Here is a 22317-nt window from a genome sequence, read left to right on the forward strand (position 1 = left end):
ATAGAACCCACAGTCGGTGAGTCTCCCTCTAAAGCTGGAAAGTGTAATGGTGTTCTCCTCCCCGCCTTCAGGGCTCCAGGAGAGCCAGGAGGACAGAGCAGGTATGTGAAGGACACATGGGACGCTGGGTTTGCCCCCCAAGCCCTGGGCGGGTCTGATACAGAGCTGTACTGTTACCCTTCCCTACTGTGAAAGATGGTGTGTTTAAGAGTCTTTTTTTTTTGGGGGGGGGTACTGGGGATTGAACTCAGGGGCACTCCACTGAGCCACTCCTCAGCCCTATTTTATATTTTATTTAGAGACAAGGTCTCACTGAGTTGCTTAGCAATCTTGCTTTTGCTGAGGCTGGCTTTGAACCCATGATCCTCCTGCCTCAGCCTCTCGAGCTGCTAGGATTACAGGTGTGTACCACCACACTGAGCTTAAGAGAGGTCTTTTAAAAAATTTTATTTAATAGCTCCACGGCTTTAAATAGAGGCGTCGGACAATGTGTCAGGCTTTAACGAACGTCCATACCAGCTCTGCTTACCACTTGTGAGCCTCTGCCTGGCTCCTCCGTGGACTGGCTGGGAAGCTGCTGCTGGGACTAGACTAGATCCTGACTTTCACGTGACAGAGGCTTTTTAGTGAAACAGTGCAGCCAGGGTACACTCTCCTTTCACATGAGGCGAGGGACCGGGAGGCCGGAGTTAGCCATGCAGAGCTGGTGGTACCCGCAGTGGTGAAGCAGCAGGTCCAGAGGTGGACGCGAGGTCTGGGTTTGCTTGGTAAGGAAGGAGTTCTGTTTTAAAATAAAAGGTGTACCAACAAAGATGTTGTGTCCGCTGAGAACTAAAAGATAAATATTAAAAATTCTCTCTCTCTCTCTCTCTCTCTCTCTTAAAAAAAAAGAAAAAAAATTTTAAAAAAAATAAAAATAAAAGGTGTGAAGACAGTTGGCAGCCATTGAGAAAAAGAAAATCAGGTCCGTAACTGGTATACAGAGGAGGTCCTCAAAGCACACCAGACTTAAAACCAAGGCTGGACAGGGAGACACAGGATTTCTTCACAGTGAAGCCTTTAGTCTCTCCGGAAGCCGACATGTGTCAGGAAGTGGACGGCTTACAATAATGAAGCAGTGGAAGCAGGACGGCCAGGGTGGCCTCACTCGGGCTGCCTTCCAGCCGACCACACCTGCCTGGTGATGCGGAGCTTGGGGCAGATGCCTGGGAGAGGACCCGTGGTAGGCAGGAGTGCTCGCCTGGTCCTGCCCTGGGCTGCTCCTGGTCAGGTGCACCCTGGACAAGGCTGGGCACACCTGCAAAGCCAGGCTGGCCTGAGGGGTCACTGGGGTTGGAGGGGGCTCGGTGTGGCAGCCTCGTCTGCCACAGTAACCCCGACATGAGGGGCCTTCACCCAGGTCAGAGGAGAGGTGGGTATTGACTGTCTAGAATGCAGACACGTCTGCATGATCAAACGCATGGCAGAGAAGGAAGGTCGGGGAAGATGGAGGGGCGGCCAGAGGCACATGAGCATGGGGAGACGTGGAGCTCACGCCTTAGAGCTGTTCTTACTACACCAAGACGCCTCGAGAGTAGAAAACAACAGTATCATGGTTTAAAAAGAGAAACAGAACTCAACAAAAAGTGCACAAGGGCTGTGAACAGATGGACGATGCTGGAACTTGAGGTACGGACAGACAGACTCAAATCCCCGAGGCTCCTCTCTTCACCCATCAGATTGTCAGAAGCCCAGAAGCCGGGCAGCACGCTGCTGTGGGCAGGAACTAGACATGGCAGTGAGAGGCCCGTGCCCAGCCCCTGGGGAGCGCAGTCGGGCGACATTACCAGATGCACAAATGCGCCGACTCTGACTCGCAGAGGGCACCTGCATTTATCCTACCAGGGCTGCACATCTAGGACAGGGCACATGCCCAAGGTGATTACTGTGACAGAGTGAAAGTGACCTAGGTGTGACCCCCCGGTGTCTGGGAGAGGGCGGGTCACATCACCTACAGTACACGCACGTGGTAGCACAGTGCTACCGCATGCGGCTTCTCCCCTGTGTGGTGGAAGGGCCTCCAAGACAGTCACCCCCAGTGACAAAAGCCAGGTGCACAGCAGTGTCCTTGGGTCCCTTACCTGGGTGTGACAGCTGGAGGCCAGGGGCAGTTGGAAATTCCATGAGGACACGCAGAGGAGATGCTGGGCCTTAATGGCAGTAGTTGGCTATGGGACAGGCCATCGACCGACCCAGTGGCCCCAGGCAGAGCCTGCTTAGGCCAGTGGTCCTGACAGTGGCAGGCAGTGGTGCCTGGGCTGCAGCTGCTCTATGCTGTGGACACAGCTCCAGCTGGCGGCCGAGCCAGGGGACAGAATCAGGAGCTGTTGGCCCACAGGCCGCTGTTTGAAGGTGACTGCCACTGCAGGCAAGCTCAGAGGGAAGGCAGTCACCTCAGGGACTCTGCAGCTCCAGGTGGAGTTCCCCCGGCTGTGCAGAGCCCCTACACCTGGGGAAAGTCCACCAAGTCCCGGGAAATGAGGCTGCAGACATGAAGAGCAGGCAGCTCCAGTTGTTGGGAAGTGCTTGGAAAGATGGAGTACCCCATTCCTGCAAGAATCGTGCCAATCAGAGCTGGGGTACACCTGTCAGTCAGCCTGGTCCAGGTGCTGGCCCTGCTTGGCTGGGCGGAGCCAGGGGGGACCCTCTGCAGTTCCGCCACACACACAGCTTCATGTGGATGGACATTTTATTTCCTGGGTGACTAAGAACAGGACTCTGGGTCCTGGGGTCATCTGTGTTTTATGGAAAGTGCCCAGGTTGGATTGCTGGGAGCCTGCCCTGCCCAAGTGCACCTGTGGTCTTCTGTGTACGCACCAAGTGTAGCTGCCGCAGACTGGAGTCGTTATGGGCTCACAGCCCAATGCCAACGTTCTGGGCCGGCTCTGCACCCCACGCTCCTCAAGTCCCTTGGCTCTGGGCCTTCCCACCAGGAGGCCAGCCGGCCTTCAGCTCCAACCTCCCTGGGTGTCTCCTTCCTCTCCCCCTACAATACCTCCCTTTTCCCTCTAAGGCCTCAGGGGTGACTGGGACCCCCCGGGGGACTGGAAGTTCCCCATCTCACGACACCATCTGCGGGAGCCCCACACCCTCACTTCCTGGGCTTTGGGAGTGGGGCGCCCACCTGGGCATGCCGCACTGCTCCCCACCCTGGGGGCTCCAGGCAGTGGGCTTGCTTTGGTCACACCCTCCTCTGTGTCAGAACAGGAGTGCTCTTAGCCTCCAGCCTCCCCAGGCCGGCCTTAGCCGAGGAGCCACACGGGGCTCCTCACCTGGTTCCCACCTGTGCCTGCTCTCCATTTCCAGAAACCTCCGGGGATGGTTTTTCCCTTTATTCTGTGTGATGCAGTGTGTGTGTGTGGGTATGTGTACATGTGTGGCATTTGTGTGGTGTGTAATATGTATACGTGCATGTGCGTACTGTGTATGTGTACATGTGTGTGGTGTGTTGCGTATGTGCAGAGTGGTGTGTGTGCAGTGGTGTGTGTGGTGTGTGTCGTGTGTGTGCAGAGTGGTGTGTAGTGTGTGCCGTGGTGTGTGTGCAGAGTGGTGTCTGTGTGCATTGGTGAGTGTGTGTAGAGTGGTGTGTGTATTGGTGTGTGTGTATAGAGTGGTATGTGTGCAGTGGTGTGTGTGGTGTGTGTCGTGTGTGTGCAGAGTGGTGTGTAGTGTGTGCCGTGGTGTGTGTGCAGAGTGGTGTGTGTGTGCATTGGTGAGTGTGTGTAGAGTGGTGTGTGTATTGGTGTGTGTGTATAGAGTGGTATGTGTGCAGTGGTGTGTGTGGTGTGTGTTGTGTGTGTGCAGTGGTGTGGGTAGTGTGTGCCGTGGTGTGTAGAGTGGTCTGTGTGCGCATGGGTGTGTGTACATTGGTGTGTGTGGAGTGGTGTGTGTGTGCAGAGCAGCGTGTGTACTGTGTGCAGTGGCGTGTTTGGTATGTGTTCTGTGTGCAGAGAGGTGTTGTGTGTGTGCGCAGTGGTGTGTGCGCGGTGGTGCGCGCCCCCTGGTGGCCGAGCCCCGCCCTCTCCCCCCAGGCCCGGGCCACCCGCCTTCCGCCCACGGGTGGCGCTGGCGGCTCGCACTCTCCTGCGCACCTTCAGGCCGCGCTTCTACTCGCGCCCAGTTGTCACCGGTCGCCTGCGCGGTCCTCTCTCAGGCGCGGGCCCTGCGGGCCTTCTCCCCGCGCACGTGAGGAGGGCCTCCGGCAGCGTGCCCTGGCCGCTGGGGCAGGTCTGATAGTGAAATGAGGGTCCCCGCCTCCTCTCCCCGTCGGCCAGTCCCCGCGGAGCCCAGCCGGTCCCTCCCCACTCCCCTCTTCTCCTGCCCGAGGGGACCTTCTCAGTGTTCCAGAGGCGGCCTCCCAGGACGGCCAGCCCCCGGCCTGCAGCGGGAGGCACTGGGGCTCTGACTTGGAATCACCTTCCAGACCCTCCTTCAGGGCGCTGCTGGGCCTGACCCCTCTCCACCTGGACGGTCCTGTGAGGTCGGGCTGAGGATTTGGCGATTCATGTAATTTCTTCTAATTCCGATCAACACTAAACTCCAGCCCACATGTTGGAGGGAGCCTCGGTGGGAAGATTTTTGTTGATGTTGAAGGAATGGATACGTGTGGTTTTTGAAATGTGATTCTTTATCTTTCTAATTAAGATACTGAGTACATTTATCATCAAGCAGGACTCAGTATTTTGCAGACCTAGATCTGAAACTACAGAAACCATAAGGTCATGCTATTTCCACTTCTCCTTGTCCAAAACATGGATTATAACAGCTAATAAGACTATATTTATATCTGTAAGAATTTTAGGAGCAAAGCCATCTCAAGATGTTTCCGATACTGGTCGACACTCAGGCCCATCTCTGTGAGGTGGGTGAATCCCTGCCTAAGGGGGACTCAGCGTCTGACAGAGGGAGGAGCAGCACTGGGCTGCCTGGGCAACCTGGCCCAGACCACCTTTGGTGCAGGTCTGGAGATCCACAGGGGGAGAGAGCTGCTGTCATGGGAGGGGACAGGAGACTGATGGAACTGTCATACCTGAAGATTTATGTATTTGCTGCACTGGGGCCTGAACCTGCCCACTAGGCAGGTGTTCTACCACAGAGTTACATCTCCACCCTGTACCTGAAAATTTGGAGCAGATCAATTTTCTAAGCTTAGCTAAATTTTTATCATTTTGAAAATAAAGTTATTTCCCAGCCTACTTGGGGTGTGGAAGCCCACTGAAATCTTCCAGTGCTTGGTGTGCTAAAGGTCTTTGCCTCACCTGGGGAAGGGAGGACCAGGGTCTTGGAGGGGCCTGGGTGCTAGTGCAGGTGAATTGGGTACAGGTGAATTAGGTGAATTAGCCAGCAGCAGGACTGGCAGGGGCCGTGGAGCCATCTGCTCGTGTGGATACTGTGCAGAGAGACACAGACGGGTCTCCTTGGGGAATTAATTAAGAGCAGGGCTCTTGAGCCAGACTGCCTGAGTGGGAGTCCCTTCTCCATCAATTACTAGTGCAGGCGTTGAGCTGCTGGCTTGATTTCTGTCTCCTCTTAGAGTACATGACATGTGTGTCCTTCAACGAGAAGTAGAGTTCCAAACTCTGAAGACACCCAGGGGCAGAGGAGGTGACAGGTGGGCATGGGATCTATGTCCCTGCCCCCATATGTGGGAAGCATGTAGCCAGTATTCACTGAATAATCCGCGGGGTCCTGTGGTGAGGGGAGCCAACTACTCCTCCTGTAGAGGTCAGGACAGATGAAGCCAGCATCTCTCCGCCAAACGCAGTCCTGTGCAAAACAGCAGTTTTAGCTTGTTGCAGTCCATTGCCGGGTTTCGTCCGTATGTGGTGTGGCCCGAAAGGGGGCACTGCTGCTGAGGGCTCGGCAGGAGGGAGCAGAGATGTCACTTCCCTGCCCACACGGAGGGGCCGGTGGGCACTGGGGCTCTCCAGGCCTGAGCTGTGGGGAGCCCCTGGTTCATGAGATTGGGGAGGAGGGTGGGATGGAGGGTTATGCAGGGTCCATGGAGGGCCACAGGGGTACAGAGGGTGCCTTCCTGAGGCGCTGGCCCGTCCCCCACTCCTCCTTCCCACAAAGAGCCTGGCAGGAGCAGGGCCTTTGGTGGGGCAGCTGCTGGAGGGTAGGGGCCCACCGAGGGAGTGCCCTGGGGCTGCTGCTTCAGGTGACCCCACAGCTGCATCTTCCAGGAGAACAGCACCTGCCACAGAGGCCCCGAAGCTCCTCCGTCTCCTCCTCCTTCTCCTCCTTCCTCCTTCCCTCCTCCCCTTCTTCCTCCTCCTCCCTCTTCCTCCCACTCCTCTCTTTCTCCTCCTTCTCCTCCTTCTCCTCCCTCTCTCCCCTCTTCCTTCTTTTCTTCCTTCTCTCCTTCCCCCTCCTCCTCCCTTCCTCCCTTCTTCTTCACCTTCTCTTCTTCCTCCTCCTCCTCTTCTCCTCCTTTCCCCCTCTTCCTCTCCTCCTCCTCCTCCTCTCCTCCCCCCTCTTCCTCTCCTCCTCCTCCTCCTCCTCCCTCTCCTCCTCCCCCTCTCTCTCCTCCTCCTCCTCCTCCTCTCCTCCTCCTCCTCCTCCTCCTCCTCCTCCTCCTCCTCTCCTCCTCCTCCTCTCCTCCTCCTCCTCCTCCTCCTCCTCCTCCTCTCCTCCTCCTCCTCTCCTCCTCCTCCTCTCCTCCTCCTCCTCTCCTCCTCCTCCTCTCCTCCTCCTCCTCTCCTCCTCCTCCTCTCCTCTCCTCCTCCTCCTCCTCCTCCTCCTCCTCTCCTCCTCCTCTCTTCTCCTCCTCCTCCTCCTCCTCCTCCTCTTCTCCTCCCTTTTCCCCTCCCCCCTCCTTCTCTCCTCCTCCTCCTCCTCTTCTCCTCCTTTTCCCCTCCCCCCTCCTCCTCCTCTCCCTCCCTCCTCCTCTTCTCCTCCTTTCCCGCCCCCCTCCTCCTCTCCTCCTCCTCCTCCTCCTCTTCTCCTCCTTTCCCCCTCCCCCTCCTCCTCTCCTCCTCCTCTCCTCCTCCTCCTCCTCTCCTCCTCCTCCTCCTCTTCTCCTCCTTTCCCGCTCCCCCTCCTCCTCTCCTCCTCCTCTCCTCCTCCTCCTCTCCTCCTCCTCCTCTCCTCCTCCTCCTCTCCTCCTCCTCCTCTCCTCCTCCTCCTCTCCTCCTCCTCTCCTCCTCCTTCTCTCCTCCTCCTCTCCTCCTCCTCTCCTCCTCCTCCTCTCCTCCTCCTCCTCTCCTCCTCCTCCTCCTCCTCCTCTTCTCCTCCTTTCCAGCTCCCCCCTCCTCTTCCCCTCCTTTCCCCCTCCTCCTCTCCTCCTTTCCCCCTCCTCCTCTCCTCCTCCTCTCCTCCTCCTCCTCCTCTTCTCCTCCTTTCCCCCTCCTCCTCTCCCCCTCCTCCTCTCCTCCTCCTCTTCTCCTCCTCCCCTTCCTCCTCTCCTCCTCCTCCTTCCTTTTGGATTCTGTAAGCCCTGCCAGTTCCTTGTGTGGTACCAGGGGAGGCAGAGAGGCTTACAAAGCACAATGAAGCCTGAAATCTCTACTATATGCAAGATGAGGAATTTAGACTCAGGTCTAACATGATGTAAGTAAAAGAATATTATAGTGTGAAATCTCTGCATTTTATTGTGGGATAAATGTGAAGCATCTGTACCATCCAGTTCAGCTGCTAATCAGCTGAAAAAGGACATAAAATAAAGATTTCAAAAAATATTTATTTATTTATCTATCTATTTATCTATTTATTATTATTTATTTATTTTTGGTGCTGGGGATTGTGCCTAGGGCCTTGTGCATGCCAGGCAAGTGTCCACCCTGAGCTACACCCCCAGATCTAAAAGTCTATCTTAGACCTTTATGACAGTCGTTGCTCTGTAAGTGTGCAGTTTTAAGGTGCACATCTACAGGCTGTGTCCCCCGTGGGGACCAGGCTGCTGCACCAGTGTAGCTAATGAGGTGCATGGTGGCCTGGACCAAGTGGGGAGATTCCACAGGGGGCTGTGGGTCCCTTGAGGGGGCAGCTCCAGCACACCCCCAGCCCGTCGCCTTCCGTCAGCAGCTGGGTCTCAGGGTCCGTCCTGGGAAGTGGAGCTGGGTGCAGGCCCAAGGCCATCCAAGTGCTCCTGTGTCCCTCCCCACCCTTCACTCCCATCATGAAAGGTGTGGGGCTCATACTTAAAACATACAAATGCAGCTTAGCCTCAAATCAGCCAAATGTTAACAAGGAGCAATTTTCAATCTCTTTTCCCACTTTTTCATTGATTCATCATAGCTATACATAATGGAGGGATTCATAGTTACCTACTCATACAAGACACAATGTAACACTGTAATTTGGCCAGAATCACTCCCCAGCGCGTCCCCTTTCCCTCTCCCTCCCCTTTCTGGTCCCTTTCCTCTGCTCCACTGATCTCCCTCTCCTTTTCAACCTGTCTTTTCCTCTCTCCTCTCCAGCTTCCACATATGAGAGACACCATCTCACTCTCGACCTTCTGAGTTTGGCTAATCCATTTAACAATGTTCTCAAGTTCTACTCATTGTCCTCCAAATGGATGATCTCATTTTCTTATGGCTGAGTAGCCTCCACTATGTGCACACACCACGTTTCCTTTATTGATTCCTCTGGTGATGGACACTGGGCTGCTTCCAGAGGCTGGCCCCTGTGAGTTGAGCTGCTGTCAACATGGTGTGCACAGACCACTGTAGGAGGACGACGTTGCCTCTCTAGGTCAGTACCAGGAGAGGGGAAGCTGGGCCAGGGGGTGGTTCCATGCCTGGTCTTTGGAGGAGCCTCCGTGGTGATTTCCAGGTGGTGGCACTAATTTGCACTCCCACCAGCAGTGTGACCGTGCTCCTCTTCCCCTACGTCCTCTCCAGCAGTTATGTTGTTGGCATTCCTGCCGACGGCCACGCTGCCTGGGGGAGGAACCTCAGTGCATGTGGGATGTGCATTTCCCTGGTTGCTAATGGTGGTGAACATTGAATTTTCAATTTTTTGTTTGCAAGATGTACATGGATGAGCCATGGGCCCACTGTGGTGTGTGCCAGGACCAGAGTCTGGGCCCAGTAGACGCTGGGACTGCATGCAGACCTGAGCTCTAGTGCCTGGTTCTGTGCAGCCCCCATACCCAGCTGTGTGGAGTCCCTGAGCTCCTGAGGGTCCCAGGCTGATGTTCAGACTCAGGCCCTGCTCCTCAGTCTTGGCCCATCACTCGTCTGAGATGCTAGGGACATGAACTACCGCAAGAGCGTCCTGTGAAGAACCCTCCAGGCAGCACGCACGCCAGGATGCTCAGCAGTGCCCTAGATCCCTGTGGGCCACTCAGCTGCAGCCAGTGCTCCTGTGGGCATCAGGAGTAAGGCCTCCCTCCCTTTCCTGGCTGCGTGCTGTTCCTGTGTCCTGGGAGTTTTCTCCACTCAGCATTGGATGGGGAGGGAGGTGGCAGGCTCAGGGGGGACAGATTGGGTAGTGGGGTGGTGGGCTCAGGCACTGTGATATGGGGAGGAGACGTGGGGCGGCTGGCCAGTCCCTGCTGGAGGCTGCGGCCTTCCACTGCCCCACTGCACCTCCGCGGGCTAGTTAGTTACCATCCATCACTGCCAAGCCTGACGCTGCTTCTAGAGATTTCTTGTACACATCACAATCTTTTTGGGTTCATGACCAAATAGTAGTCAGTTTACATCAAAACCTTGAATACAGAAGATGGGGGCGGGAGAGAGAGAGAGAGAGAGAGAGAGAGAGAGAGAGAGAGAGAGAGAGAGAGAGAGGAAGAGAGAGATAAAGATAGAGAGAGATGGAGATAGAGACAGAGTGAGAGATAGAGGTAGAGGGAGAGAGATAGAAATAGAGACAGAGAGAGAGAGAAGAGAGACAGAGTGAGAGGTAGAGGTAGAGGGAGAGAGAGAGGGAGAGAGAAGGGGGATTTAATGCAGGCCAGGGCAGGAGAAACAAGCTCTTGTTCATTCCTGACAAAAGAGCAAATCAGTACCACTCTTCTGCAGGGAAATTGATGTGAAATATTTAAGACATTTGACATGGTGATTCTAGTTTCTGCAACTTGCCTAAGGAAATACAGATTAAATTCTTTATGTATAAAATGTTCACCATAATATTACTTATGGTAGCAAATGGTGGGAAACAACGTAATTGAACACCCTAGAGGAGCGGTAAAATAAATGGTGGTGCAGTGTACCACCATTGTATACCAATTTGCTATGATATTCTCTTTTTTAATATTTATTTTTTAGTTGTAGTTGCCACAATATCTTTATTTTACTTATTTATTTTTATGTGGTGCTGAGGATTGAACCCAGAGCCTGCACATGTTAGGCAAGCTCTCTACCACTGAGCCACAATCCCAACCCCTCTTTTAAAAAAAATATTTATTTTTTAGTTTTAGGTGGACACAATATCTTCATTTTATATTTATGTGGTGCTGAGGATCAAACCCCGGGCCTCATGTGTGCTAGGCGAGTGCTCTACCACTGAGCCACAACCCTAGCCCCAAATTTGCTGATATTCTGAAATAATATTTTTATAATAAGAAGTACTTATGTAAAATGTTAAACAATGAAGATAGAGTGTAGAATTTTAGAAAATGTCAAAAAAAAAAAAAAAAAGAAACAACCTGGATATGACTCCTATGTCTTTCATAAAGTTAAATGAGCACATGTCACAGAGTGGAATACTGCACAGCAATGAAAAGAAATGAACTCCAGCTGCATCAGATAATGCAAGTTAATCCTGTCTGTATGTTGTTGAGTGAAGAATCAGGATGTAAAATATGTGTAATATGATTGATTTGCACAATCCTTCAAAAGTGGAGGACCCTCGGCTGCTTGCCTGGGGTTCTCCTGGACTTGCCTGTAGGACTTCTCCTTTGCTGATTTTGGCTCCTGTTCTCTCCCCATAATGACTTTTACTGTGATCCTATGCTCTTTGTGAGTCCTGAGGAGGGTGGAATGGGACTCTGGAGCAACGCAGCTAGGGGTTCCCATTGTCCCTTTGGTTCTCAGCCATTCCCAGTGGGAAGAGAGGGAGGGTGGGGGAGCTAGCAGCCTGGTGAGGACAGAGAGGCTCCCACACTCAAAGGAGGGCAGCAGGAGCCCTCCACAGTCTGTGCTGAGTTGGGCTAGGCTACTTGGAGAAGCTGACTCCGAGTCTGGGGACTGCCCCCTGCAGTCCTGGAGGGTGGGCTCAGGGGTGGTGGAGTCTGGGGTCTCCCTCCTGCAGTCCTGGAGGGTGGGCTCAGGGGTGGTGGAGTCTGGGGTCTCCCCCTGCAGTCCTGGAGGGTGGGCTCAGGGGTGGTGGAGTCTGGGGTCTCTCCCCTGCAGTCCTGGAGGGTGGGCTCAGGGGTGGTGGAGTCTGGGGTCTCTCCCCTGCAGTCCTGGAGGGTGGGCTCAGGGGTGGTGGAGTCTGGGGTCTCTCCCCTGCAGTCCTGGAGGGTGGGCTTAGGGGTGGTGGAGTCTGGGGTCTCCCCCTGCAGTCCTGGAGGGTGGGCTCAGGGGTGGTGGAGTCTGGGGTCTCTCCCCTGCAGTCCTGGAGGGTGGGCTCAGGGGTGGTGGAGTCTGGGGTCTCCCTCCTGCAGTCCTGGAGGGTGGGCTCAGGGGTGGTAGAGTCTGGGGTCTCTCCCCTGCAGTCCTGGAGGGTGGGCTCAGGGGTGGTGGAGTCTGGGGTCTCTCCCCTGCAGTCCTGGAGGGTGGGCTCAGGGGTGGTGGAGTCTGGGGTCTCCCTCCTGCAGTCCTGAAGGGTGGGCTCAGGGGTGGTGGAGTCTGGGACTCCCCCTGCAGTCCTGGTGGGCTCAGGGGTGGTGGAGTCTGGGGTCTCCCTCCTGCAGTCCTGAAGGGTGGGCTCAGGGGTGGTGGAGTCTGGGTCTCTCCCTTGCAGTCCTGGAGGGTGGGCTCAGGGGTGGTGGAGTCTGGGGTCTCCCTCCTGCAGTCCTGAAGGGTGGGCTCAGGGGTGGTGGAGTCTGGGGTCTCTCCCTTGCAGTCCTGGAGGGTGGGCTCAGGGGTGGTGGAGTCTGGGGTCTCCCTCCTGCAGTCCTGGAGGGTGGGCTCAGGGGTGGTGGAGTCTGGGGTCTCCCTCCTGCAGTCCTGAAGGGTGGGCTCAGGGGTGGTGGAGTCTGGGGTCTCTCCCCTGCAGTCCTGAAGGGTGGGCTCAGGGGTGGTGGAGTCTGGGTCTCTCCCTTGCAGTCCTGGAGGGTGGGCTCAGGGGTGGTGGAGTCTGGGTCTCTCCCCTGCAGTCCTGGAGGGTGGGCTCAGGGGTGTTGGAGTCTGGGTCTCTCCCTTGCAGTCCTGGAGGGTGGGCTCAGGGGTGGTGGAGTCTGGGTCTCTCCCTTGCAGTCCTGGAGGGTGGGCTCAGGGGTGGTGGAGTCTGGGGTCTCCCTCCTGCAGTCCTGAAGGGTGGGCTCAGGGGTGGTGGAGTCTGGGGTCTCTCCCTTGCAGTCCTGGAGGGTGGGCTCAGGGGTGGTGGAGTCTGGGGTCTCCCTCCTGCAGTCCTGGAGGGTGGGCTCAGGGGTGGTGGAGTCTGGGGTCTCTCCCCTGCAGTCCTGGAGGGTGGGCTCAGGGGTGGTGGAGTCTGGGGTCTCCCTCCTGCAGTCCTGGAGGGTGGGCTCAGGGGTGGTGGAGTCTGGGGTCTCCCTCCTGCAGTCCTGGAGGGTGGGCTCAGGGGTGGTGGAGTCTGGGGTCTCTCCCCTGCAGTCCTGGAGGGTGGGCTCAGGGATGGTGGAGTCTGGGGTCTCCCTCCTGCAGTCCTGGAGGGTGGGCTCAGGGGTGTTGGAGTCTGGGTCTCTCCCTTGCAGTCCTGGAGGGTGGGCTCAGGGGTGGTGGAGTCTGGGTCTCTCCCTTGCAGTCCTGGAGGGTGGGCTCAGGGGTGTTGGAGTCTGGGTCTCTCCCTTGCAGTCCTGGAGGGTGGGCTCAGGGGTGGTGGAGTCTGGGTCTCTCCCTTGCAGTCCTGGAGGGTGGGCTCAGGGGTGGTGGAGTCTGGGTCTCTCCCTTGCAGTCCTGGGGGGTGGGCTCAGGGGTGGTGGAGTCTGGGGTCTCTCCCCTGCAGTCCTGGAGGGTGGACTCAGGGGTGGTGGAGTCTGGGGTCTCTCCCCTGCAGTCCTGGAGGGTGGGCTCAGGGGTGGTGGAGTCTGGGGTCTTCCCCTTGCAGTCCTGGAGGGTGGGCTCAGGGGTGGTGGAGTCTGGGGTCTCCCCCTGCAGTCCTGAAGGGTGGGCTCAGGGGTGGTGGAGTCTGGGGTCTCCCCTTGCAGTCCTGGGATGGTGGGCTCAGGGGTGGTAGAGTCTGGGGTCTCCCCCTGCAGTCCTGGAGGGTGGGCTCAGGGGTGGTGGAGTCTGGGGTCTCTCCCCTGCAGTCCTGAAGGGTGGGCTCAGGGGTGGTGGAGTCTGGGGTCTCTCCCCTGCAGTCCTGGAGGGTGGGCTCAGGGGTGGTGGAGTCTGGGGTCTCCCCCTTGCAGTCCTGGAGGGTGGACTCAGGGGTGGTGGAGTCTGGGTCTCCCCCTTGCAGTCCTGAAGGGTGGGCTCAGGGGTGGTGGAGTCTGGGTCTCTCCCTTGCAGTCCTGGAGGGTGGGCTCAGGGGTGGTGGAGTATGGGTCTCCCCCTGCAGTCCTGGGACGGTGGACTCTGGTGTGGCTGGAGTCTGGGTCTCTGTCTGTAGTCCTGGAGGGTGGGTCAGGGCTGGTGAGTGTTTGGTCCCTCAGTGAGCCTGGGAGGGCAGGCTCAGGATGGTATTTTCCCGGGTGTTGGAAAGGAGGCTGGAACAGGCAGCGGCTCCTCTTCTCTGAAGTCCACCAAGGGGCTGCCATGAGCCTGGCCTCCTTATTTCCCTGCTGCTCTCGTGGTGCACTGTGCAGGGTTGGGCCTGCCTCAGCCTGAGCTCCTGCCTCCTCTATTGCTGCTGCTCCTGAGCCCCACGTGTGTCCCCAAGATGAACTCACTGGTGTCTCCTGCAGGACTCGGCTTTGACCAAGGTGGAGGCTGGCAGGTGGGAAGCGGAGGTGTGTTGTCTTCAGCCCCAGGAGCACTGGCAGAGGCCATCCCCGGGGCTTGAGTGCCCTGCACCTTCTGCAGAGCTCGCCATGGACACCAGACTCCTCTCCCCGGGCCTCCCGGGGGTGTACACAGGCAGCACCTGTGGATGAGAGTGTGACCTGCAGGCTTGCTGGCTATTGGGTGTGGACCAGAGTCAGTGTTCCTCAGCTGATGTGCAGGTGCACTGCGCGGTGGCATCAACTGGGATCTCCCAGGACCCCCAGGGACCCTGGTGTTCCAGAGGAGCTGGGATACACAGGGCATCCCTGAAGTCCTTGCCTCTGCTCTGGGAGTCTGCCTATTCTGCCAGCCATGTGGGGGGCCCGGCCCTCCTGCAGTCGGGGAGTCAGGGAAGCCCTGGCCAGCCACTGTGTGCCGCTGGGTCCCTGCTTCTGCCCTCCCTCCCCCACGGCTGCCCTGCGGGTCGCAGGCACCCCACAGGGAACCAGAGGCTCCCATGGATGGTTTGTGCAGACCCTGGGACTGTGCAAGGACAGTGCCCGTGGCACATGCATCTCAGGTGCCTTTCCTAGTGCTGAGCTTCTCCAGTCAAATTCGACTCTGATCTTCCCACTCCCGGCTAACGTGACCAGCCTCCTGAACTCCCACCCCGTTGAAGTCCCAGGCAAAGATCTCCACAAGCAGCAGAATAACTCATCTTGGGTTATCAGACACTTCTATAGGCCAAAATCTGGCACAAAAATACTTGGGCAGTAAGTAATCTAATAAGCAGTGGAGTGGAGTCAAACTTTAAAATGAGCCTTCTGTTCTGGAGGGTCGTCATGTCCGTCCTGGGAGACTCAGCGCTAGTCTGCGCCTCTATTTCATTTATTCACAGAGTGACTGCAGTTCAAGCGTAGGAGGAAAGTGAGTTAGAATATTCCTGTCTTGGGATTGAGTCTTGCTGGACAGGGGGAGGCCCAGCTCAGCAAGGCCTTCCCAGACGAGCTCCAGGGGGCGCAGGTGGTGCCCAGGGGCTGGCCCTGAGGTGGTCAGCACAGAGACAGCCCAGTCTTGCACACAGCGACCCGGAAGGTGGCTAGGTGACGACAGCAGCTGCGTGTTCTCCAAGTGCAACCATGGGTCGTGTTGTTAGTGCACCTCTCAGTGCGAGGACATGGCTGATTCCTTTGTTGGCCATGGAAGTGACTGTCGGGGGAGACGGCCTGCTTCCCTGTGAGCTCTGTGGGGTGTATGGAAACCAAGACCCTTTCCACGTGCTCACGAGTCAGCGATGGCTCCACAGGTGCTGGAACCCAGTCCCTCCTGCTGGCTTTTGAGTGGGTATCACACGTGAGGGAGACTCCTGCTGAGTCCGAGGTGGAGGAGATGAGCCCAGAGTCCTCTCTCCTGGGAAGGGGACAGTGAGGGGCCCGGCGGTGCCAGGGAAGTGTCGGGACTCACCACGGTGTCCTTCAGGACCTTCAGCCCGGCACGAGAGGGGGATGGAGGGAGCTCAGGCCAGGACAGGGACTGACCCTGGGGGCAGAACCCTCCGAGCACATGGTAGAATTCCAGTGGATCCCTTGGATCGCTCTGATATGATTTCCAGATACTACGATTTGTTATTTTGATTCCTCTTAATCTTGGACAGCATATTCTCAGTGAGTTTTTTTTTTTTTTTAGTACTCTGGATTTATTGCAGTAAATCTACATTCCCAGTCCTTTCCTTTCTGTTTTTTATTTTTAGTTGTGGTTGGACACAATCGCTTTATTTTCTTTCTTTATTGTTATGTGGTGCTAAGGATCGAACCCAGGGCCCCACAAGGGCGAGGTGAGTGCTCTACCACTGAGCCCCAGCCCCAGCCCCTCCCAGTCCTTTCTTATTTTTTGTTTTGAGACAAGGATTGCTACGTTGCCCAGGCTGGCCTGGGACTTGAGATCCTCCTGCCTCAGCCTCCAGTGCAGTTGGGATTACAGGCGTGGCCTTGGCTCCTGGCTCTGGGGTCTGGTAACAAGTCCCCCATGCCCACTCTTCAAGAGTAATTCCCCTCCTGCCTCCCCCACTCCCTGCACGCACGCGCGCGCGCACGCACGCACACACACACACACACACACACGGTTGTCTTAGTTCCTTTTGTTTAGACTCTTATGCAACTTTTATTAGAAGTGAACCTCGCAACATAATCTTTCTTATTTTTAAGATGTTTTAATTCATTTATTTATTTAAAAAAATTGTTTAAGATGTAGTTGGACACAGTACCTTTGTTTTATTTATTTTTATGTGGTGTTGAGGATCAAATCCCTTGCCTCCCATGTGCTAGGCAAGCGCTCTACCACTGAGCCACACCCCAGCCCTTGATTTATTTTCTATTGGTGCAATTTCATCAACCCTCCCAGTGGGATATGCCATCCCCTGTTCATACCTGCATGATCTGTAGACACTAGCTTTTACATGTAGCTCGAGGCACCTTGGCACAGCCCAGGGGTGCAGTGACGTCCCGGCCATGCACTCCTTATCCTGGGGAGAGGACGAGGATGCCCTCATTTTCTGCAGGAGAGTTGCAGGACAAAGAAGGTGCTCTCTTTGTTGTGTGCAAGTTCAAATTCATGTGGAAAGAATGCCGAGCAGCCAGGTGGGGGTGGGCCAGGGGTTATGAGCTGCTGTCAGGTCTGATCCCACCCATCAGCCCTGCTGTGAGCTGAGGGCTGGGTTCTGCACACAGGGTCTCTCTGCCCACTGGTTTGTTAGACCCTGGCAATGGGAGTACTGGGGGAAAGCACAAAGTTGGGGGCAAAAGAAGGAAGGAAGTGGGGCATAATCCCAGTGGCTCAGGAGGCTGAGGCAGGAGGGTCGTGGGTTCAAAGCCAGCCTCCGCAAAAAGTGAGGCACTAAGCAACTCAGTGAGACCCTGTCTCTAAATAAGATACAAAATGGGGCTGGGGAGGTGGCTCAGTGGTGGAGTGCCCCCGAGCTCAATCCCCAGCACCAGAAAAAAAAAAGAAGGCAGGAAATCCTCCCTGTGAGCTGCCACCCAGTGTTCCCAGAAGCATCAGCCTGGTCTCCTTCCTTCCACTGCACAGAGGCGTGGTCCTCGCAGAAGCAGTGGAACCAGTCTGCAGATGCCTCGCCTTGGCAGAGCCTACTCCTCCTGCCCCTCAGGACACCAGCAGTGGCCCTGGGCTTCCCGCTGGTGGACGGAGGCCTGGCCCGCAGGCACCTCCTCCGGCTGAGGCCACGCTGACTGGAGGAGAGCTGAGTGCCAGCCACGGCCCCGTCTAGCGTCTGATCTCAGTAACAGGAGCCTCCTCCCAGTCCGTGGGGCCCAGAGGTGGTGCCATCCTCCCCTGCACTTGCTGATTGCACCACATTTTATCATTCTTCAAAATTTCCCCCAATTTTTAGTTTTCCCTTTAAAAATTCTTTTAGGTAATCGAGTCCTCTATGGCTGACTCTTTCTGTTGGGATGACTGATGGGATTCTCGTCTCCTAATAAGGATTCATACATTTGATGTGTGGGTGTGTAATGTAGGCACTGATTTTTAAAAATTTTTATTTATTCTGATTTGTTATAGATGACAGCAGAATGCATCACAGTTCACATTACACACCTAGAGCACCATGTTTCATATCTCTGGCTGTATACAAAGTAGTCACACCATTCGTGTCTTCATACATGGACTTAGGGTAGTTATGGCCACAGCATCCACCGTCTTTCCTACCCCTGCCCCCCCTTCCCTTCCCACCCTTTTGCCCTATCTAGAGTTCGTGTATTCCTGCCATGCTCCCCCCAACCCCATCATGAATCAACATCCTTATATCAGAGAAAACATTTGGCATTTGTTTTTTTGGGATTGGCTGACTTCACTTAGCATTATCTTCTCCAACTCCATCTATTTACCTGCAAATGCCATGATTTCATTATCTTTTAATGCTGAGTAATACTCCATTGTGTATATATATCATATTTTCTTCATCCATTCATCTACTGAAGGGCATCTAGGTTGGTCCCACAGTTTAGCTATTGTGAATTGTGCTGCTATAAACATTGATGTGGCTGTGTCCCTATAGTATGCTGTTTTTAAGTCCTTTGGGTATAGACCAAGGAGTGGGATAGCTGGATCAAATGGTGGTTCCATTCCATGTTTTCCAAGGAATCTCCATACTGCTTTCCATATTGGCTGCACCAATTTGCAGTCCCACCAGCAATGTATGAGTGTGCCTTTTTCCCCATACCCTCACCAACACTTATTGTTGTTTGTATTCTTATTAGCTGCCATTCTAACTGGAGTGACATGATATCTTAGAGTAGTTTTGATTTGTATTTCTCTAATTGCTAGAGATGTTGAACACTTTTTCATGTATTTGTTGATTGGCTGTATATCATCTTCTGAGAAGTGTCTGTTCAGTATCTTGGCCCATTTATCAATTGGGCTATTTATTTATTTATTTATTTTTGGTATTAAGATTTTTGAGTTCTTTATGTATCCTAGAGATTAGTGCTCTATCTGATGTGTGAGGGGTAAAAATTTGCTCCCATTCTGTAGGCTCTCTATTCCCCTCACTGATTGCTTCTTTTGCTGAGAAGAAGCTTTATAGTTTGAGTCCATCCATTTATTGATTCTTGATTTTAATTCTTGTGCTATAGGAGTCTTATTAAGAAAGGACCTAATCTCATGATGGAGATTTGTTCCTACTTTTCCTTCTATTAGACACAGAGTCTCTGGTTTAATTCCTAGGTCCTTGATCTACCTTGAATTGAGTTTTGTGCATGGTGAGAGATAGGGGTTTAATTTCATTTTGTTGCATATGGATTTCCAGTTTTCCCAGCACCATTTGTTGAAGAGGCTATCTTTTCTCCAGTGCATGTTTTTGGCAACTTTGACTAATATATGATAACTGTAATTATGTGGCTTAGTCTCTGTGTCCTCTGTTCTGTGCCACTGGTCTACCAGTCTATTTTGGTGTCAATACCATGCTGTTTTTGTTACTGTTGCTCTGTAGTAAGTTGAAGGTCAGGTATAATGATGCTTCCTGCCTCACTCTTCTTGCTGAGGATTGCTTTGGCTATTCTGGGTCTCTTATTTTTCCAGATGAATTTCATGATTGCCTTTTCTATTTCTATGAGGAATATCCTTGGGATTTTGATTGGAATTGCATTAAATCTGTATAGTGCTTTTGGAAGTATGGTCATTTTGACAGTATTAATTCTGCCTATCCAAAAGCAAGGGAGATCTTTCCATCTTCTAAGGTCTTCTTTGATTTCTATCTTTAGTGTTCTGTAGTTTTTGTCACCTCTTTTGTTGATTCCCAAGTATTTTATTTTATTTTTTTGAGGCTATTGTAAATGAGGTAGTTTTCCTAGTTTCTCTTTCTGAGGATTTGTCATTGATATACAGAAATACCTTTGATTTATGGGTGTTGATTTTATATCCTGCTACTTTGCTGAATTCATTTACTAGTTCTGGAAGTTTTCTGGTGGAATTTTTTGAGTCTTCTAGGTATAGAATCATATTGTCAGCAAATAGTGTTAATTTGAGTTCTTCTTTACCTATCCATATCCCTTTAATTTCTTTCATCTGTCTAATGGCCAATATTTCAAGAACTATGTTAAATAGAAGTGGGGAAAGAGGGCATCCCTGTCTTGTTCCAGTTTTTAGAGGGAATTCTCTCAATTTTTCTTCATTTAGAATGAGGTTGGCCTGGGGCTTAGCATAGATAGCCTTTATGATGTTGAGATATGTTTCTGTTATCCCGAGTTTTTCTAGTGTTTTGAACATGAATGGGTGCTGTATTTAGTCAAATACTTTTTCTGCATCTGTTGAGATGATCATGTGGTTCTTATCTTTAAGTCTATTGATGTGATGAATTACATTTATTGATTCCATATATTGAACCAACCTTGCATCCCTGGGATGAACCCCACTTGATCATGTTGCATGATCTTTTTGATGTTTTTGTATTTGATTTGCCAGAATTTTATTGAGAATTTTTGCATCTATGTTCATTAGAGATATTGGTCTGAAGTTTTCTTTCTTTGATGTGTCTTTGCCTGGTTTTGGAATCAGAGTGATATTGGCCTCATAGAATGAGTTTGGAAGTGCTGTCTCTTTTTCTATTTCCTGAAATAAATTGAAGAGTATTGGTATTAGTTCTTCTTTAAAGTCTTGTAGAACTTGGCTTGTGTCCATCTGGTCCTGGGCTTTTCTTGGTTGGTAGGCTTCTGATGGTCTCTTCTATTTCACTGGTTGACATTAATCTGTTTAAACTGTATATATCATCCTGATTCAATATGGGCAAATCATATGACTCTAGAAATTTGTTGATGCCTTCAATATTTTCTATTTTATTGGAGTACAAGTTTTGAAAATAATATCTAATTATCTTCTGTATTTCTGTAGTGTCTGTTGTGATATCTCCTTTTTCATCATGTATGTTAGTGATTTGAGTTTTCTCTCTCCTCTTTAGCTTGGCTAAGGGTCTGTCAATTTTATTTATTTTTCCTAAGAACCAACTTTTTGTTTTGTCAATGTTTTCCATTATTTTTTTGTTTTAATTTCACTGATTTCAGCTCTGATTTTAATTATTTCCTGTCTTCTACTGCTTTGGGGGTTGATTTGTTCTTCTTTTTCTAGGGCTTTGAGATGTAATGTTGGGTCATTTATGTGTTGACTTTTTCTTCTTTTAAGGAATGAACTCCATGCAATGAACTTTCTTCTTAGAACTGCCTTCATAGTGTCCTAGAGATTTTGATACATTGTATCAATGTTCTCATTTACCTCTAAGAATTTTGTATTCTCCTCCTCCATGTCTTCTGCAACCTACTGTTTATTCAGTAGCATGTTATTTAGTCTGCAGGAGTTGGACTAGCTTCTATTTTTTTATTTTATCATTAATTTCTAATTTCATTCCATTATGATCTGATAGAATGCCAGGTAGTATCTCTACTTTTTTATATTTGTTAAGAGTTGCTTTACGGCATAATATATGGTCTATTTTAGAAAAGGATCCATGAGCTGCTGAGAAGAAAGTGTATTTGCTCATTGAAAGATGAAATATTCTATATATGTCAGTTAAGTCTAAGTTGTGGATTGTATTACTGAGTTGTATAGTTTCTCTGTTGAGCTTTTGTTTGGAAGATCTGTCCAGTGGTGAAAAAGGTTGTATCGTGGTCTATTTGACTCTTGAACTGGAGAAGAGTTGGTTTGATGGACGTAGATGCTCCATTTGGGGGGCATCCATATGCATATTCATGACTGTTATGTCTTTTTGGTGTGTGGTTCTCTTAAGCAGTATGTAGTATGTAGTGGTCTTCTTTATCCCTTTTGATTAACTTTAGATTGAAATCTATTTGATATGAGGATGGAAACCCCTGCTTGCTTCTGCAGTCCATGTGAGTGGTATGATTTTTCCCAACCTTTCACCTTCGGTCTGTGGCTGTCTTTTGTAGGTACTGATTTTTTTTTTTAAGATAGAGTGAGAGAGGAGAGAGAGAGAGAGAGAGAGAATTTTTTTTAATATTTATTTTTTAGTTATCGGCAGACACAACATCTTTGTTGGTATGTGGTGCTGAGGATTGAACCCGGGCCACACACATGCCAGGCAAGCGCGCTACCGCTTAAGCCACATCCCCAGCCCATAGGTACTGATTTTTAAGAGTAGATGTTTTGAAAAACAAATTTATGAGCCATAATCAGCCTGATTCTGTGCGTTCATGTTATCCACAGCCGTCTGCTCCTCCGCCTCCTTGGTCAGGCCTGGAGCCACCGTCCTCACTCCCGCCTGGTTTCTCTGCAGAGAGGAATTTTAATGACAGGATTGATCTGAGGTTTTCTTTTCAGCCTTTCAGATGTTTCCCAAATGGGATCATTAAGCCTGAACTGGCCTGGAGGTGGTGCCTGGCACTTAGGTCAAGTGAGAGACACCGGACCCTGGGTGTTGTTTTCAGTTTTTATCTTTTGGATCCAATTGAATGAGCCCTATGTGAGTTCAGGGAAGTCAGGCTGCCTGAGCGCTGCTGCTGGAAACTTAGCAGGTGAGCGTCTTCCCTCTGCCTCACCTGGAGCAGCGTCCTGTAGCTGGACCTGACATCCACGTGCAGGTGTGGCCCACGTGTTGGGGGCAGGGGCCTGACTTAGGTCCACTTGGGTCACACTGTGGCCAGGCAACAGGACTGTCCCAGCCTGAAAATTCCCCAGGGCTGTGGCCGCAGAGTCCTCTGTGTCCTTGAGTTTCTGTTGGGGCTTTAGAGATTTGAGGCTACAGGCGGGCAGGAGCAGATGTCCTGCTAGGCACCAGCTGATAGGCGAGCCTAGAACAGCCCTGTAGGGACAGCTGCTG

Source organism: Spermophilus citellus, assembly GCF_964194105.1.
Source record: "Spermophilus citellus genome assembly, chromosome: 8".
Lineage (NCBI taxonomy): Eukaryota > Metazoa > Chordata > Mammalia > Rodentia > Sciuridae > Spermophilus > Spermophilus citellus.